Here is a 19,781-nt window from a genome sequence, read left to right on the forward strand (position 1 = left end):
TTTGGGTCAAGATCTGAATTATAATAAACATATTGAAAACTGTCAGGTATGCAAAGGTAAACACTTGTTTTCCTCTGCACAGTGTAACAGAAGTGTAAACATTTAATATTTGCTTAGTAATGTAATATCTTATTTATATAGACTTATGAAGAAAAATCAAGTGTTTTCCTTTTCCCTTCCCACCCTTTCCTCTGGGGCATTGTTAGTGTGTGTGCATATTTGATCTGATCCAAACCCAGGGAACTGAAACATTTTTTTTTTCCATTGGCTGGATAAATTTTGATCATTTTCCCAAGTCTCAAACATGTCTGTCCTGTCATTTTTCTTTCCTCAGATATGTCTTTGAGTTCTTGTCTCTGTTACAAAGGCCATAATGGATATTCAAGAAACATTTAAACAGCACTGTGGATGTTGAAGTCCCCTTCTTACTATTAGGTCATGGTTCAGTGATAGCATAAATTGTGCTTTAGGGCTCCTAATAATTAGCAAGAAACATTGTAATTTAGACATGTAATGCAACTCTGGTACGAATTCTCTCTGCTAATTCATATCACTAGCAAGGATACTGACAGGTTAACTATGCTGGCAGGATTTTTGGTGGATTAGATGTTGCCTATGCTTGCAAAGCTGTCACAGGGCTGGTATAAATGTGTAATGCTCTGTAAAAAAAATAGGACAATAATGTGATCACAGATGGTTGGATTTGCAGTTTTTGGTGATGTGTATGCACAAACCTACTGACTGTGAAACCTCAAAACCTCAGTCTCAGGTAACTTAGTCAACCACAGTTAAGAATTCAAACTACTAACTACTTTTTTTTTTTTTTTTTTTAGAATTATAGTTGAATTAGTACACTTACAGGAAAGAGTATGTGAATGAAAGGAACAACTCAGTTACTATCTTTTATGAAGCCTGGTGTTGTTTATGCCCTTCAAGCTCCGTAAACACCCATTAAAACCTTGGTGTTTGTCATCAAATTTTTAATGCTGTTTTAATTATATAGCATCTGTCTACTCTTGAAATCTGGTTCAGATGACTAAAATACACGTGGAAAGAGGGAGAATAATTTTGGATATTTTATGAATGACAACAATGAGACCTTAGATATTAGTGTCCCTATTTTTTAGCTTGTGGTCTTGACGTTTCTAGGTATACCTGACAGATTAGGACATCACAGGAATATAGGAATATAGGAATAACTGTTAACAGCAGTTATTGCTTTTATCATACAGGAGGTGTTGCCTGTGCTTGCAATAACAACAATGGTGGTAGGAAAAATAAAATGAGTTTTTTAATGGTATTTAGATAAAGTTGACCTTAGAGTTGAATGCCATAGCTCCAGTGATGTGCCTTGGCCACAGGTCTTTCCTGTCTCTCTAAATAAAAATAAAGCGAAGCCAGCTAAAACACATTGCCAGTTAAAAAGACTCTTTGATGGGGTACAGCTTGGCAAATAGAGAGCTTGTTTGCATCTTAAGAGGACCAAGGTTATCTTGGACAAGTCATTTCCTCTCACTGTTTCAGACCTTTTCTCTCTCATGTGGGAGGACTTGAATAGCTTGTGTTAATTCCCTGGGATCTGATACTCTAACACCTCACTGAGGCTAAACGTGCAGCAGCTTGAAGCTGGTTTCAGCACTTTGTTACTGAACTCTTCGTTTCTAGGTGGATTGCACGGTGCTGGCTTGATTCATTCTGAAGCTTATGTCGCAGTGAGGCAACCTTTCAGTTAGTATGTTGGATGCTGCATATTCCATGGTTGATTTAGCTAGGTTCGTGCAGCTTTCCATACAACTTGCAGCTCTAGAAAGAAACTTATGGGTTTGAATGAGTAACCAGTTACACGGGGCAAATGGCACTGTCTCAGATTACTGTATGAAAGGAAGTTTGGGTTTACCACTAATTGCAGATAAAAATTAATATTTGCAAAGGAGACACGTATGATTTATTTATAAGTGTTTTCTGTTTCCATAATGAAATTTCCTTCGGGTTTAAGTACAGTCATTTGGAGGAAAAAGCAGAGGTCTGTGGCTCATTAGTTTCTGGTGGTTGTCAGAAACCATTAATCAATTGCCCCTTTTACCAACATAGGTCCTAATTCAGCAAAGCATTTAGGCACATGCTTAACTGTAAGCATGTGTTTCAGACCATTTTGCTAAATCAGGGCTTTAATGTGGTTCAAGCTTGCCACATTTCTTTCCAAGTCTAAGGTTACCCCGAAATGACAGCAATAGCTAATACATCAGCTAAGGTGCCATGTACCTTCCTCACCTGTCTTTCTAGAAAGTGACAACCAAGGGGAAAAATGGGTAGATTTTCCCTCTACCCCTTCCCATACCCATCAAATTTTACCTCAAACAGAGGCTTCTGTACTGAATAGTATGGCATAAGAAATGATAGCAAGCCAGGATCAGACCTGGTAGCCTGATAAGTCTAGGTAGGGTACAAGTACATCTTGAGAGCTGTCAGAAATTACAGCAGTCACTAGACCAGTATGACTTTTACATATCAGCAGGACGTTGGATGACTTGAAAGTATAGGGAGCCAGTCTTACAGTCCCTTCAGGATTTGGTTGTCTGGGCAGATGGTATGGTCCTTGTACACTTGCCCCCCCTCTCTTATGAAAGCCCAAACTCCCAGCAATGACAGCCATGCATCACACAGAGACTGGTTCATTACTGATTTTGCAGTAGGGATGCTGCCTGTTGAATCATCAGCACCACTTTTTGATGGACGTGAGTTTCCTTTGGATTTCCTCCTCTGAAATGTTGGTGCCACTCAAACTTGTTTTTCTTGTGAATTCTGACATCATTTCAGCCTGAGGTAGTATGTGGGAAGGAAAATGACTTCATTGATTCATGTTTCCATTTTCTTCCCTTTCTGTATTTGACAGCATCAAGAACACATGATGGAACGCTGCATGCAAGCCTTTGCCACATACATTACACAGATGGAAATGTCAAATGAGCTTTGCCTTTCAGACTGAAGCAAAGCTTCCATTGCTCATAATGGTCCCTCTTCTTGATTCTAACATGCAGCCACTAGTTTAGTGCGGAAAATCTTTGCATGCGTCCTTTGACTTTCTATCAGTATTTTCTCTAACTCTATCCTGAAGAAAAGAAACTGAAACACTCCACTATCTGCACTTGGTTAATAGTTTGGTACTACACTTGTGGGGAACTTGAGAACTGTTATTAATGAAAAACATCCCAAGACCTCAAAGATATTACATCTGTGCAGATGAGAATGAGGGGGCAACAGGGGAAGAAGCACAGATGCAACCTTCCTCCACTGCTCCCACCCCAAACTCTTTCCCCAAATCACATAGCAGAGCTGGGCAGATAATTCCTGTCTTGAGTCTCAGGTCAGCTTTCTTTTGGTGGTAACAGGGTATCTTTCGAAGGCCCAAGCTGTCTTCTGTAGCTTGAGTCATAATGGTGACAGTGGCTCCCTAACATGCTTTTCCTCTGGGACCCTAAATAAAAACGTCAGCCTGCCAGTGGTGGAATTATTTTGATAAAGGACTCTTTTGCTCCTCTAGCATAAATTCCTGAGACAGGTAAAAACAAAGAATTTCTGTGATGGTTTCGTAATTTGGAATACGTTCCTTTGATTTTGGTTTTGGAAAGTCAGAGCAATAAGTCAGAGCAATAAAATGGAAGTTTTAAGATAGTTCACGTTTTTTCTTCATATCTTGGTCATGTTGTTGCTTTAAATTCCTAGTTGTTTTGTGCTTTTTTAATGTGCAAGAGGGGGCTTCGCATATGATATCTCTGTTCTGTGGTTTGCTGAGCATCATGTGTTGGGGATATCACAGTTCTGTCAGGAGCTGAAGCTGGAGACTTTGGGCAAGACTGTGGGCAAAGGAAAAGTCAGTCATTACCACTCTGAAACAGTCATGTTGCTACTTAAAGACTGTTGCTTTACAGGAAGCGGCACCTCTGAGGAAAGAGATTATTGATAGTGCACGGATTACTTATTTGTTAAGATGAACCATCCAGTCCTGCCAGGTCCTGAGCAACTATACATGGCCCTGGAAACAGTGAATCCTTAGGCATCCATAGAAGTCACTCAGCAACAGCAGAGATTTGATCATGAGTAATTAAATAAATTCCCTGTATTTGTTTCTAGACCTTGAAGTTTAACAAAAAAGAATAGGGAAAACATGTTCAGGGAACAAAAGGAGAAATAGTGGGCTATGTGTGATTAATACAGCTTTAACTTTGCTGTCTATGATGACGGTATGCAGTGATGAAGGGGATGTGTTCCGTGATTTATTTTCTTCCACTTTAAAGTAGTGGAGCTCTAAAAATGACTAATGAATCTCCTTTCAAGGTTCATATCTATGACCTAATTCATATGTGCAGAAATCTTGTCTTTCCCCTTAACTACAGCAGAAAGTTGAGGGTTGCTCATCTAAAGAGCGTTAGAGGCCAAAGCAGAGACCCTGGACAAGATCCAGCACAAATAGCTGCATTCCAGTGAAAACAGGAATCAGATGTACAGGGCACATGATAGTCTAATTGGCCGATGCTATTTACCATATGTTAATTGCATGTGTTATTGTAAGTTATGATGTTGATTATAGCAATAATTACAGCAGTTTCTTGTAAGACGCTGAGTTGTTAAAAAGTCTGGTAAAAGCAGTTGTTATTATCTGGGTACCACTGAAATTTGTTCTTTACAACAAAGCCTTTTTTAATGTGTATTGCTCATATCTTCAACTGTTGCAAATTGTAATATATAGGACTAGCTTACACTAGATAGGTGATTACCTAAGCAGCTGGCCTGTTCTACTTTTATATTATGAAAGATAGTATGTTTTGTATGTTTGCATACTGTATTTTGTGCAACATTTATTGGAAGATATATGTGTACAGTTATCACAGAACAATTGCAACTGGAAGGGAACTCTGGAGATTTTGTAGTCCAATGCCCCTGCTCAAAGCAGGGTGAGTTAAAGGAGGTTGCCCAGGCTTGTATCGAGTTGGGTGCTGAATATCTCCAAAGATGAGGACTCTACAACCTCTTTGTTAAAATTCATATGGTTCTTTTTTGGCCCATTTCTTTCTCAAGGTCCTTCTGATAGCAGCACAGTCATCTGGTGTACCAGCCACTGCTTCCAGCTTTATATTGTCTGCAAACTTGCTGAGGGTGTGCTCAGTCCCATCAGCCAGCCCATTAAAGCAGATGTTACGCAGCATGGGCCCCAGTGTTGACCTCTCAGGTACACCATTAGTGACCAGCTTCCAGCTGGGCTTTGTGACCCTGGTCACTACCTTCTGGGCCTGGCAGTTCTTCCAGTTTTCAATCCACCTCTTTGTCAAAGAGATGTTATACCCTACGAGACAAGTGTCAAAAGCCTTACTACAACTGAGATAAATGACATTCACTGCTCTCCCAATCTCAAACAGACTGGAAAAAAAAGACTAATTTGTCCATGCATGGAGTGGTACATCATCTTTAAATGTAAGTGAATGTAACAAGAAGTAAAAATAAGGTTATCTAGACCAAGGATAAATTTTTTTACAATCTGAAGGTGATAGAATTTTTCCAGAAGAATTTTCTAAGATACAAGGTACATGTATCCTAGTAAAACTTATGAGGCTTGGACACTGAACTGTCATTCTCCCTAGAAACCCGCACATTGGCCAAGCCAAGTCCATGTCTGTCAGAACTTACTTTTGAGCTTGAGAGCAAGGCATGGGTGGCATACTTAATGAGCCTCTTCCAGAGTTCTATGATCAAGGCTTCTAAATTTAGTACTTTTTTTCCAAGTTTACTTTATAAGGGGCTGGTAAGTGATCACAGGAATTTACAGTGAAGTTACTGGTATGAATGATGTATCTTACAGATACCAGTGGAAAATGACATTGCTCATTAGGAATAATTAGCAACCCACTAACATGCTCATTTCTATTTAAGAATATATTCTAGCCCGTTATAAACAATTTATTACTAGAACCCTGATAATTCTTAGCAGCTTTGTTTATTAACATTTAATATTAGTGTTATCTGTGTTTTGCTTTCTGTTACCCTACCTCCAGAAAGAAACTCTTCATATCGAGAGTTTGCATTTGCTTCAGTGAACTAGAAGGGTTGCCCTGGTTTTAGTCACCTTTTAAATGTCTAGCTACTTGATGCAGCCATCTGTAGACATGAGCAGGCATCATTCTCTTAGTTGCAAGGAGCGAATAGTTCAATGCATAGAGGATTGTACCCTAAGTAGTGATGCCATGATGTTAATGGAGCTCAGGTTGCATCTTGTAGACAAATTTCACTTGTAGCTTGGCAGCTGAAAATCAGTCTTTTGACTGTACAAAGCATGTAACAAGGACTGAGCCTCTTGTACTGTCTGTATGTTGTTGAGTTGTCTTATAGTACAAGAAAGAGTAAGAAAATGATCAAAACAATGGGCTCATCCTTCAGACAAATCTGGCAGGTACACTGCTGTAGTTCCTTTCTAGTACAGAGAGGTCCCAGGATTTATCCTGCCGGGAGACCAGCTGCAGCTGTGGTCATGGAAGTAGAGTGGATCATTAAAACTGAGCAATGTGTCTGCTGTTCTCCACTGCTCACATTCTGGAAATGATCTCTTTGCAAGTAGTTGGGCTGGCCACTTTCACATGGAACACACAAAGATACCCCAAAGAGAACAGAGCCAATCATCTGATTGCACTAATGAGCATGGTGGGGAGGGAGCAGCAAGCACAGGGACAGTCCTGTGACTTTTTTTTTAACATGGTCTTATTCTCAAAAATGTATGGAAAACCTTACTGTTGGTGCATGCTCGTGGACACAAGAGTTCTTGTCATGTGTCACCATGCTTCCCTTAAAACACAGTGCTGACGTTTCCCTTTGCATTTACATTGGAAAGAAGATGACATTCTGTCCATGTTCCACAATCAAGTAGTCACCTGGCACCATGCCATTATAACAAGCTTTTAAGATGTACCAGAAGACAAGAGAAAAAAGCTTTTCTCCTTTAAAAAAAATAAGAGGACAGTATTTCACACAGTCTAGTGGACAGTGTGTATTGCTTTGAAAGATTGATTTTTTTCTCCATTCTCTCAAAGTGGAAGGAACTCAAAACAGGGGAAATTGCTGTGTTGAAGGAGAGGCTACTTTGATTTATGTCATCTTCAAAGTGTTCAGACTTCCAGTCACACTCAAAGCTCTCACACTGAAATAACTATGTCTACCCAGGGATTTGTAAGGGCTTAGCTGCATCTGTTCAGAATTGTACCTCTCATTGAAGTAGTGCAGCGTTCCCTTCCTAGCAGAGGAGGTTTGCATACCAGGCAAAGGCTGCAGATGTAAGAGCAAACTTGAACTGGTTATACTTTCCATGATTGTTTTTTGTGTCTGTGTGCGTTTTTGCTCTAGCAAGAAAGCTTACTTAGATGGTGCAGTCCACAGTTACTTGGCTGTGGACATGGTACCAGGAAGATGAAGCAGAGGGCACCCAAAGAGAGCAAAAACCATCATGACTGCCAAGTATGACTAACCAGTCTGTGCATTAGGGCCAGTATTTGAAAATAGTGACAAATCAATCCCCAGGGAAATGTGCACCTCTGGGAATGGGACTAAGTCATTTTCATGAGTGCTTGTCCTAAAACTAGGAGAAGTTGGTTTGCAGCTGCTTGGTCTGCTCCCGAGTCTTAGGCCACAGACACCTCATGGAACAAGTGCAAATAATTGAGGAAGATTTGAGACTTCATGTCAGAGTGTAAATATACATACCATATACCACTTCTGGATGCATGCAGGGAATATCTTCCTCTTTAAAGGAAAGAAGGAGGAAAATAAGTGGATACCTTTCAGCTTTGTGACCCGTTTTCAAGAACTACAGTGCAGCAAGAGCCTTTAAAACCATGGTACATATGCAGAAAAGTTCCATGGTAAACAATTACCAGCTTTCTCACGGATGCTTGTCTGTAATTTTATTAGATCTATCATGAAATGAGGATGTTGCACAGTTTGGGAGGCTGAGAAATCTCGATAGTGAATAGAGATTTTTAACCATGTATGATCCTCACAGATGTTTGGTCAAATTCCAAGTACAGGTGATCCTACTTGCAGTTCCAATAGGGAACTAATGATACTGCAGCTGCTTTTATATGCTTAGAACAAGACAATACTTGGGGCTTGTCTGAAGCTTCCACTCTTTTCTCCTTCCTTCTCTTCCCTCCTTATGGTTTAGATGTCTTTTATGGATAGATAAAGAAACTCTTTACAGAGTGTGCTTTGCTTTTGGCTCAAACAAGAAAGTTGACAGCAACAGAATTGCTATTTCTAGCAGAGACAGCAGTTTATCATCTTGTATCACATTTGTCGCTGCCCTCTCTCCCTTTTCAGAGCATACTACTGAAATAATTTGACAGAAACCAGTTTTATGTTTCTAGGAAGTGAAGCTTTTTTTTTTTTCTTTTTTTTTTCTGTAAAGAAAACCAAACGAAACAAAAGCTGGTTCACTATTTAACACACTAGGAGGCCTCCATGTAAGGTCTTCATTCACAGAACGTCTGTGACTGTGTACAAGTTATTTATTCTTTCTTTGTTACAATCAGCCTATTACAAAATGAGAATAGAAACTACTCCGTTCTTCATAAGGTTACCGTGAGATTGAAAGCTGTGAATCACTCAGTATTGCAATGAAAATAATATGGATACTGTAGAAACAAAAATTTTTACTTTGGTTGAATGTTGACTGAAAGTGATAAAAGAGATGTTTGTGAATCTGTGTTGCAAGAAACCACACAAAGTTAGCCAGGGGAAGACAGAATATATTACCTGAAGCCTTCCCTGTGTGGAATTTCAACCATGTTCCTCTCAAACTGGGATTCAGCTCTTTTGATTTCCTATAGACATACAGAAGGCGGGTAACGCTGGGTGGTTTGCTGCTAGAAGGATCAATAAAGCTGCTGCCCTACTCTGGCGCCCTGGATGGAAAATGCAGCCAAACATTAAGTGGGAGTTAAAATTGGTTCAGTCTGTCCCTAATTGGGCTGGCACAGCTGCTACTGCCATCTCTGGTACTCCATCAGCTTTGTAGATCAGTGAAAGACTTTGTTGTATGAGACTATTAATCCAATATCAACACTTAGAAAGACTCATAATTACTTGTTTGGTTGCCCCCCACCCCTTCCTCTCCAAATGCATCGTAGAAAAAGATTACCACTCAGAAGTGGGACCATATTACTAATTTTCAGTCTTGCTGTTAAATAATGAATTTGTAATATCACATAGAAGGATAATTTCTGCAGCACAGAACCAGCATGCTAGGCATTTCACTGCAATATCAAAGTCCACGGGAAAAAGTCATCGAGTACTGTCTGGAGGAATTATGTTGGCCATTCCAAATTCCAGCTAAGGAATCCCTAGATGGCAATTATTCAGGCGGTTTCTGCTCTCTGGTGGGTAAAAGTCAAAATCAGAAAAATATCTGAGATGATGAATAGCTTAGAGGAGAACAATCTAATTGTTTTGACGAAAGCTGTTTTGTCAATTAAACTCAGAGCTACAATACCAGCCATCTAACTTCTCAAACGTTCATTCTTTTTTTTTTTTTCCTTCTTTGATTATCTCTCTTTAATCTTCTGTTTTTGAAAAGATAGGTAGAATGAGCCCTGCTCTGTGAAATATTTGTTGTTATAAGGCTTTTTGAGCAGTTCATCTATCTGACAGTAAATCAACACAGATTCCTTCTCTGTTGGTGTGTGGGCCTCTTTTATAGATGCAAAATCAAGCAGTGCAGATCATCTGCCTTTGTTGCCAGTAGTGGGGACAAGCAGAACTGAGAATGCTACAAATATAAAAGAATAATATGATATCTTCAATGTGACACCACGCAGCTTCAACCAGAGTCAGCCTTAAACTGGAGGAGCTGTAACAGTTGCTTTGAGTTTCTAGTATAATGGTCCCAGCTCTAGTTTATTGTCAAACTTTTACATGCTAATCTGTTCTCAGGCTGGTCTCATTCCCTCTGTGCCAAATGTTCATAGAATCATAGCATATCCCGAGTTGGAAGGGACCCATACGGATCATCGAGTCCAACTCCTGGCACCACACAGTTCTACCCAAAAATTCAGGCCATATGACTAATAGCACAGTCCAAACGCTTCTTAAACTCTGACAGGCTTGGTGCAGTGACTACTTCCCTAGGGCGCCTGTTCCAGTGCGTGACAACCCTCTCAGTGAAGAACCTCTTCCTGATATCCAACCTGAACCTCCCCTGCCCCAGCTTGACACCATTCCCACAGGTCCTATCACTGGTCACTAAAGAGAACAGATCAACGCCTGCCCCTCCACTCCCCCTCGTGAGGAAGCTGTAGGCTGCGATGAGGTCTCCCCTCAGTCTCTTTTCCAGGCTGAACAGGCCAAGTGACCTCAGCTGCTCTTCATACGTCTTCCCCTCTAGGCCCTTCACCATCTTTGTAGCCCTCCTCTGGACACTCCCCAACAGTTTAATGTCCTTTTTGTACTGTGGTGCCCAGAACTGCACGCAGTACTCGAGGCGAGGCCGCACCAGCACAGAGCAGAGCGGGACAATCACTTCCCTCGACCGACTAGCAATTCCGTGCTTGATGCACCCCAGGGTACGGTTGGCCCTCCTGGCTGCCAGGGCACACTGCTGGCTTATATTCAGCTTGCTGGCTCATATTCTGTTCTTCCCATCTTTTTAATCTTTGATGCTTCTGTATCCCTGCCAGTCTTCCTCTGCTTTTTACATCCTCTTTCCCCACAGCTTTAATTTTCCACATATATTACATTGTGTGTTTTGAGTGTTTTCCGCAAGTATAGGGTAGATTTCTCTGTATAGCTACTCATTCTATCAGCTTTTTTCACTCAGCCGCCACTGGGAATGTTATTCCTAGTCTGCATAGATATATGGTCTTATAGGTAAAGCATTGGGACTACAGACACCAAATTTCCTTTCTCTGACTTGTATCAAAACAAAAAAACCTCATCTGGTGGCAACTTCACATCAGTGTCATGATGCAACATTTATTCTGACAGCGTAGGCCTCTTCTGTTTGAGCTAGAGTATTCGCTCTTTCAACTGGAAGAAGTCATAACTTGGCATCCTTCCAAGGGATGAAGTTAAGAGTTGCTTCATATATGAACTATTTGGTTCCCAGATTTCCAACTGGACTGGAAAAGGAAGATGGGGCATATTCAAATGGGAATAATATTCTTTGAACTATGGTTTTTTTATATTATGTGGTAGGAGAAATTAGTGGAGTAGGGGGCTATTGTTTAATTTAGTATATTTCTACAGTATAAATATCAAGGAAATCCTGAGGCTGACAAGAAGGTTATGTTTTAAAATAAGAAATACATAAAACTTAAGCATCAGTCTTATTGAATTCAACTTAGTGAATGAATCATGATGTCTATATGATACTCAGCTGTTTATTGGTCTAATGTGACCCTTATAGAAAGACTGATTTGGGCAAATGGCATCAAGACTTAAGATTAATAAACTCCCTGAGTGTTGTTAACAATGAGAGCTGACAATAGACAACATCAACTAGTTTCCCATGAGAAACAAAGGAATATCAAAGGGCTATAAATAGCATTCCATTTTCTGTTTGCCAGATGAAGATGTGACATGTGGCTGGTTTTAAATGTTTTGCCCATTTTGGCACATGCTCGCATTTTCAATAGCCTAGCTTCCTGGTCTGAGTTTTAAAAGACAGAGCAGTAGAGCCTCCCAGCCACTTAAATCACATCAGAATCATTGAGTTGTTCTTCACTGATATAACTGCTCTTCTAGATTAAAGGCCAATGGCATTTCTGTGTAACTTTATTGCAAATCCTTCTTCCTGGACAGATCCCTTACTTTTCATTTGTATTTTTGAGTTTCTCTTTGTCTCTTTGGTTCCCCTGTCCTATTCGGTATTTGTGTGATTTTACCCTCTGGCATTATACAAACAATAGAATGAGCCTCCCAAAGCTGCTTTTTTTTTTTTGTATTTTTAAATTATTATTATTTTTTTTTTAGATTGAGCTATTGCAGATCTGGAAGAAAAGCAAAAATGCTGTAAGAAGGAGAGCAGACTCCTCTTTAGTAGTCAGACGGAGAAAGTACCTATTTTGGTAGTCAAATAGTCAACCTATCTGGAAAAGGAAAAGTTTAAATGAGAAGTCTTTTACTCAGATCTCTCTGCTTTCACGTAACCCTTAGACTCAAGCTGCAAGTGACCATCTGAAAGACAAAACTGCCCCTCTGACCATGTTTAATTCAACTAAATTCTGTTCTTACATGGAAATTCATGTAAAACTGAAGGAGGCTGAAGCACGGCATGTTTAGGTTCTGCCAGCGCCAAACTATTCTTCCCCTCCTCTCCCTCCCTTCTCTTATTTTCTAATGCTGAATCCAATTTTGTGTTGCCATAAAAGAGAATTAATGTTCACAGAATTAGTTTCAGCTCTGATTCAAAGCTTAATTACCCAGAAAAAGTCATTCTCTGTTGTATACTGTTGGTCACTAAGCTGTTGAAATATTTACATTTGGTTAGGATGAGGAATAACATTTGAGTTCCAAGGGATTTTTAATTTTTTTTTTAAATATGGTTTGGGTAACAATGACTTGAACTCTCACTAGTTGCAGCAACATTTCTTTGTGAGTCAATGTCCTTGAGTCAAAACATATTGCTTTGCCTAATGTGGTTTTCTTTTTCTCTTCCAAAAAATATGCAAAGCATAAAGAAAACTGTTTCGCAACCCAGTATATTCTTTCTCCTATGCTTACTGTTGCATTGCAAATAATGTGCGTTATGCTAACCTCATCTTCTGTGGTGGACTCCACATTTTTTCTGGAGTCGATGGAAGATTCAGATACTTGGGGAATTTGAATGTGAGTCAGCAGATAACGACCAAAACTGAATAATAAAAATAAAAATATTTCTATCTTAGTTTTCACAAATTCACAATCTTTCTGGAAATGCATAAAGACCTTGTGAAGTAGAAAAGCAGAGATACATCTAGCCTAATTGTTTGGCTAGGGCTCCTTTCAAGACTGAAGGGTTAAATATAACTCTGTGCAGCTGGGATGGAGGCAGGGTCTTTCTCTTGTGAAAATGTGGGTGAATCGACAATTCTGTAGCACACGTTTTTGTTCAGGACTCTCTTGAGAGTCACTCAGCATGGAATAAGTAATTAAATATTCTATACTCTTCACCAATGGACTTTTTTAAAATGCAAACTAGAGTGACTCCAAATAGATGCAAGCAAGTCCTACTCCAGAACACCACTTAGGGTGGTGATTTGCTATGCATGATGGTACTTATCTGTGGTGCAGGAGGTAGATGCGAATATTTTTCCTTTACCTGAGTTCTATTTTTCTCACCAGCTAGCTGAATGACTAATCATTAGAATAATCTTTGATTCAGCAAGAACCTGACACCTTGGTTCAGTTGAATAACAGAATGGATGAGGTTGGGAGGAACCTCTGAGGGTCATCTGGTCCAACCCCCTGCTCAAGCAGGGCCACTCAGAGCAGATTGCCCAGGACCGTGTCCAGGTGGCTTTGGAATATTTTAAAAGAAGGAAACTCCACAACCCCTCTGGGCCACCTGTGCCAGTGCTCAGTCACCTGCACAGTAAAGAAGATATCGAAGAAGGATGTTTCTATAGAAAATTTCAGTGATCTGTTTGGGGGGTGGAATTGCCCCATCAACTCCTCTCCTACGTAATGTTTTATCGGAACAATTGTTAACTGGCTCTGGTTAGGTGTTTCATATGAATTATGGTCTAAAACAAAAACAAAATGAAAATAACCAGTAAAGCACATGGGGAAAAGTAGAAGTTGATTAGACAAAATAAGATTCTGAAGTGTGTTGTGGAAGCAGTGTGGTGAAATGGTTGTGGTAAGGCTGGTCTGTGGCTAAGACTTTGGTAGGAGAAAGCTGTTCTGAGGATAGGCATGAAGAAGACACACAAGAAAGGTATAAGACAGATGAATGAACAGCAAAGAGGAGGCAGCGTAATGAGGTAGTCAACCTTTCAAAGTAGTTAACCTTTAAGTCCTTGGAACGTATGAAAAGCTCGAACGAAGTCTTTGGATCCTTCAGTTTTTCACTGCTAATGGGCAAACTCCTGCCTGTGTAGTAAGGACTGCAGAGAAACAGTGTAAGATCTTTAGTGGCCAATTTTCTTCTGCTCTTAGACACAAGAAAATTCCATAAAAAAATAGGACAAACTCCAGTCCAGGCATGAATAAGTAGTGTGTTAATATTTGATTGAAGAGAAGCAAGACTGACCTTGGAAGGATTAATGTGGGTCTGTTGAAACCTTCGTTAAAAGGGCTGCCCAAAGAGGGCCTCTATCAGTTGCATGCCTGCAGTCTCAGGCAGTGCAGTCATGTGTACTTGTGTAGCTAGCAAGGTCAGCAGTGAAGATGAAATAATTAACAAAGAATTAAAAATGATAGTCTCTGACTAGTTTTAATCAAGGAAGCATTCATGTGAGAGAATGAAAATGCCTTAAAAATTAGGCGGCTCTTTGTGGTGCCGCAGACTGACCTAAATTTTATGACCATGGTTTTTCTGCAAAATCTATAAATACTTTGGAAAAGAAGAGGGAGGAGAAGTAGAGGGACGGAGGTAAGGAGGGGGAATGAGAATGAAGTAAAACAAAATTCTTTTTTTTTTTTTAATGGAATGCTAACCAATCCCTTGGCAACAAAGCCCATGTTTATTTTTAATTAAAAAAATAACATAGCTGGGTTGACTTCAGTTTTCCCAGCTGCTATTCTTCCATCACAACGGCTCTCTGGCCTGTTTTCCCTTGCTGATTTCTTTCATCATTTGCACTTAGCTTATATGTGTTACATAGATTTTATGTAATATTTCCTACTATTGAAAGTAAAGTTAACAGTCTAAACAAGTAGCTGGGGCTCAGTCATCTGGATTCTCATCTACAGTACCTGAGCATGCCCTTCCCTTGGAAAAGTAACAGGTGTGACCAGGATAGCTTTTTTTATGTGCACATTCCATGCTGTTTTATATGGCTGCCAAGTGAGGAAAGATTTAAACTGTATATTGAATTTATGAGTTGTAGTTCATTAAAATAAATGGACTGGGTTTGGCAAGGTTCAGGTATCACTGAGCACTGAGGTAGTGTTTGAAGGCTGACGAGCAGCCTTGGTGGTTTTTCTTTAGGTGACTGATTGCAAACTGCTAGTTTTTGTGTTTGCGCATTAGGTGAAAAGGTAGAAAATAGACATGCATAACAGGCCTTTTCCAACAACTTAATTTCCTTGTCCTGTGGGGCAGAACAGGAAGAAGTTGGGGCGATGATGATCCATTCCTCCACATGTCACGACAGAGTTGATGACTTGTATAGCGAAGATGGTGTCCACCCCTAAAAGTTGATTCTTGAGTGACTAAAATTTAAGATTTCTGTGGACATTTAGAGGTCCCTGAATATTCAGGAGTATCTGGCGCTTTCTGTGGGTGTTCATAAGCTAATTAAAGTTGAGTTGTTAATGCTGTAGCCTTAAAAGTACATATACTAGTCCCAGCAGCAATGGGAGCTGACAGCATCAAACTTACAATTATTCCCAAAGAGAAATGTAGTTGCTGGGGAAAACAAAAACAAAAAACAACCAAAGAACAGCGGTTTGTTGGGTCACTGGAACCAGACCATGGAAGAAGATATGACTATATGTATTAATTGCCAAACGATGTTGCCACTGGGACTGTCTTTGCAATGCATGATTTGCATTCTTTCCATATACAATATAGCCATAAAAAAAAAAAAAAAGAAGTTATTTGCACTGTTTATTCCTGAATAAGTGGCAGCATTTTGGTGTACTATATTCTATCCTGTGGAAATTTAGCTCTGCTCATACTGCCTCAGTTAGAAGCCAGAAAGGCAAGCACAAATGAATATGGATGATCCTAATCTGAATAAATATTGCTACCCAAGCAATTTTAAGGCCCAAAAGGATTTGAAAGAGATTGGAGATTTCTGGAATAAGCAGCTTTTGCTAATTTCTAGCTTATTGTTTTGGCACGTAATACTTTACCCCTTCTAAAAAGTGGTTTACTTTGGGTTAGTACTTAAATATTTAATAATAGTCAAATAAAGTGCAGTGCTTGTGGTCAGCTGAATGGTTTGTCCTAAGCCCTTTATAACAGATTACAGCAGTGGTGAAATCGTGTGTTTTGAGCTGACTCTTACTAGGAGAATGCTAGAAGATTATCTTAGGAGGAAGGTGGTATGAACTGGAAAACTGAAAGAAAAAGGTATTCAGTACAAACCTGAAATAAATCCTGAAGCACAGAAAGTGGAACCATATGTTCCCCTCCATGAAGTTTTGGAACGTTCATTCTTAAGAGTTACATTTTGGCTCGTTATAGAAATGTTCCCCAAGGACTAACCTAGAAAACTTGAATCAAACCTTCTGCACTCCAGGGGAGGCAGTTCTCCAGAGACTTTCTGCTATCCCATCTCCAGTGAAAATCCCATGTGAAGGGAAGCCACGGAAGACGTTCACATGAACCTTCCCTGCTGAGGGAATGCCTTCATTTGCACAAAGCTCTTTTCTAAACTGCTTTATTTTTATGCGAGCTGTGAGCTCTAGGATCCTCAAATAGTAACTTTTAGTACTGGCACTAATCCTGTCAATCACAGTTCTTCTCAGAACCACCATTAATTAAAATTCCCTGAAAAGGACACAATTTGTAGAATGTTCCCTGTAGCTCCCTCTCTCCTGACACTCATCCCAGCAGTGTGTTCATATTCAATAACTGAAAAAGACGTAGAAGAGGAGAAAACCAGAGCTTTCAAATGACAACCTTTTTGTTATTACAGACTTATTTTGGCTGCACTCCTCTGCTTTTTTGAGTAAATTCCTTCATTTGTCATGTTGAATGATGCTAGCAGCTGTCAAAATATGCTTTAAATCAGTCAGTTTCCATTTGTGGACTGTTGTAAGTGACTATTTTCTGAATTATATGCAGTAATTTTTAATGGATTATTAATACTTGGATCAAAGCTATAAGCATTTTGTAACCCTTTTCTAAATGGGACAGTACACCCCACACTTCTTGCAGTTGTTAGAGCAGTTGACAGTAGGTACTTTGAAAGTTTTGCAGCAGCCATTTGACTGGATATCTCAGGAGATGTAGATTTGCAAGGAATTTGGGACTTCTTTTTATCAGTAAATATTTTCCCTCAGCAGCATGTTCTGTTGCAGACATGCCTGCACCCACTGCCAGTGATGTAGGAGAGTATATGTTCAAACTCTAGATGATCAAAAGGGATCTTTGATCAAGCTTTGATTTTTAAATTTAAAAATGTTTGTCCTTCCAGATCACAAATTGAAAGGGGAAAACCCTTCCTGTATTGGCTTTTCCTTCCTGCTCATGTTGCTGCAGTGTTGGGGAGACAGGTTTGCATGAGAACAAATGGCTATTCTGGAACAGGCTTGGCCTGTTTTTGCTGTCACTGATGTCCATGGGACAGCAGACCCTGTGTGGAGCAAGCAAAGAGCACAACCCCTCTTTTTTCCTGTGGGCAGTAACTGCTGAACAAAGCAGGAAGAGATGAGGAGTCTGGTTTTCTGCTAATGTGAATGCCACTGCGGTGTGGTTAGCAAATGGTTTCTGCTTAGTAGCACGCACATGGCCAAAGAAGGAAGCAAGTGCTATATTTGTGTGGCTGGGGATGATGTTCAGCCCGCATCTGCTCATATGTACGCATACTTGGCTTATTTGTTAGCCTCTACTTTCAAGAATAACAATGCAAAGAACTTCTGCAAATGCAAAGTCTACTTCCACTAGGTATGAGCTGTATCTTGTCCTGCCTTTTGGTTGTATTTAACTTCAGGAAGCAGTTCTCTTGTATTTCCTGTCTCATACCAGGCTGTGTAGAATAAAAGTCTGTATTTGTGGCAGTCATTACGTCCAAAAGTTGCTCCCTTCACTGAGGCAGTGTCATTGTCTGTGTAGGAGGGATGATCACCAGAGTCCTAGGGAGCTCTACTGCTGAGGTTAGTGCAAGGATAACTGGCATTTTAAGGTGGTTGACAAGAAATATGGCATTGCCTGAAACTCTAGGTCAGATGAGTTGCTGTTTAAAAGTATTTCAGCAGCTTAGATGAAGGGAAGAGACAAATCTCTCCTTCACAGGCTCTCTTCTAATGTGTACGCTGTCTGGCATGGTTTTAAAGAACAATCATGATTATAAGCTCTGATTCAAATTGTAATTGAGAACATTCGTTGAGCAGCTTAGCACATGGGATGCAGCGTGCTCAGGGTGCCCCAGAGTCCTATTTTGGCAAACCATTCTGTGTAGTGCTATACCCATGGTGTTGGGAGGGGATGGAAAGTGGTGTCCATGGGGCCTCCAAGAAGTTGAACTGCAAAAGGTGGTGGGTGGATGTTGGAGAAGGATTTCTTTCCTCCCTGCTCGTCAGATCTCCAATATATTCTGCAGCTGGGCTGGAAGAGGCATCACTGACAGCATGATTTTCCTCTTCTCTGACTCTTTACCTCCAGACCCCGAACACATCTGGACAATCAGGACCATCAGCCTTGTATATTATGCAGCCTGTGTGGTTCATGATCTGTAGTTCAACCAGAAAATGTGACAGTGGGAAACCTTTCCCTGCAGCTCACATTCTCCATGTGAATATGTACTTATTGATATTTTTCTGCATCACTGAAATCCTCTTCACATGAGGCCACAGAAAGACAAAACTATAATGGACTGAGTGCTTTATAACATTTGAAAAATAATGGTGGTATGTACACGAAGCTACATATTTAGAAGATGAAAATATTTCACTGAAAATATCTTAATAGTCATTCTTCAGCTGAAATTAAGATGACACTTGAACTCCAAAGCCTTTCTTTAATAATATATTAATGTAACAATGTTATATTAACTTCTCTGAGTATAGCTCTTGGATCACAAGTTTATAACATGTAGTTTCATCCCTCCTGTACTTGGCTTCTAAACTCTTTGGGAGTAAGAACTACCTTTTTGTTCTGCTTTTTGTATAGCACCCACAGAGATGGAGCTTGTCAATACTACTGCAGTCACAGTTCTAAGACTGACAGAAAAATTGGGAACTTGGGGGTGGCTGCTGCCCTCTGGGAAGTATCGCTCAGATAGAACAAACTGTCCACATTCAGCAGAGTGTGTATGTGTGTGTGTAGCCTGAAGGCTTTAACTATGGTTAACAATGGGCTTTAACTATGGTTTTAAAATTCAGCTCTCACTTAAGTATAGTACTGCAGGACAGTTATTAGCTGGTTTTTATTTATGTCAAATGCTCATGTTGTGTTCTGATAAACTGCTCAGAAATGATTAATTGAGCTGTTCACAAGAGACAACACAACTCCCCATTTTAGGTCATCCTGAAAAACAAATTCCTTGGGCACCTGTTCGGATAGTAATGGGTGCATGTGAGGCTTCCCATGCCCCTCTTCTGTTGGCAACACTTATTTGCCAAATGCTCTAATGAAAAGCCTTCTTTGTGCACATAGCACGTCTGAGGAAAAGTTGAAAAGTTTTATTAAGTGTTCCCTCTAATGTCTTTGTAAGTAAATAAACTATCTGGCAGTCCTAACATAAAAATTAAAAGTAGAAAAGGAGATCTGGAAGAAATGGATAAGCAAAGAAATACCTCACCTACACCATTTATTTAAAGGGGGTTTGCACAAGAGTCAATACTGAAACCTATGGACAAAAATTCCTGCTGTAACTGGAACGAGATTTATATTTAACATCTACTCTCTATCTCTGTGAGGTAGAGGAGTGGGT

The 19,781-nt window shown here is 40.0% G+C and overlaps 1 protein-coding gene across 12 annotated transcripts in view; it reads left to right on the forward strand.

The window, feature by feature from the left end:
• The window catches only part of CALD1 (caldesmon 1), a 193,841-nt gene that overhangs the window by 53,186 nt on the left and 120,874 nt on the right, over positions 1–19,781 (forward strand). The gene's annotated exons all lie outside the window — the stretch shown is intronic.

This window comes from Anser brachyrhynchus (assembly GCF_964034855.1).
Source record: "Anser brachyrhynchus genome assembly, chromosome: 1".
Lineage (NCBI taxonomy): Eukaryota > Metazoa > Chordata > Aves > Anseriformes > Anatidae > Anser > Anser brachyrhynchus.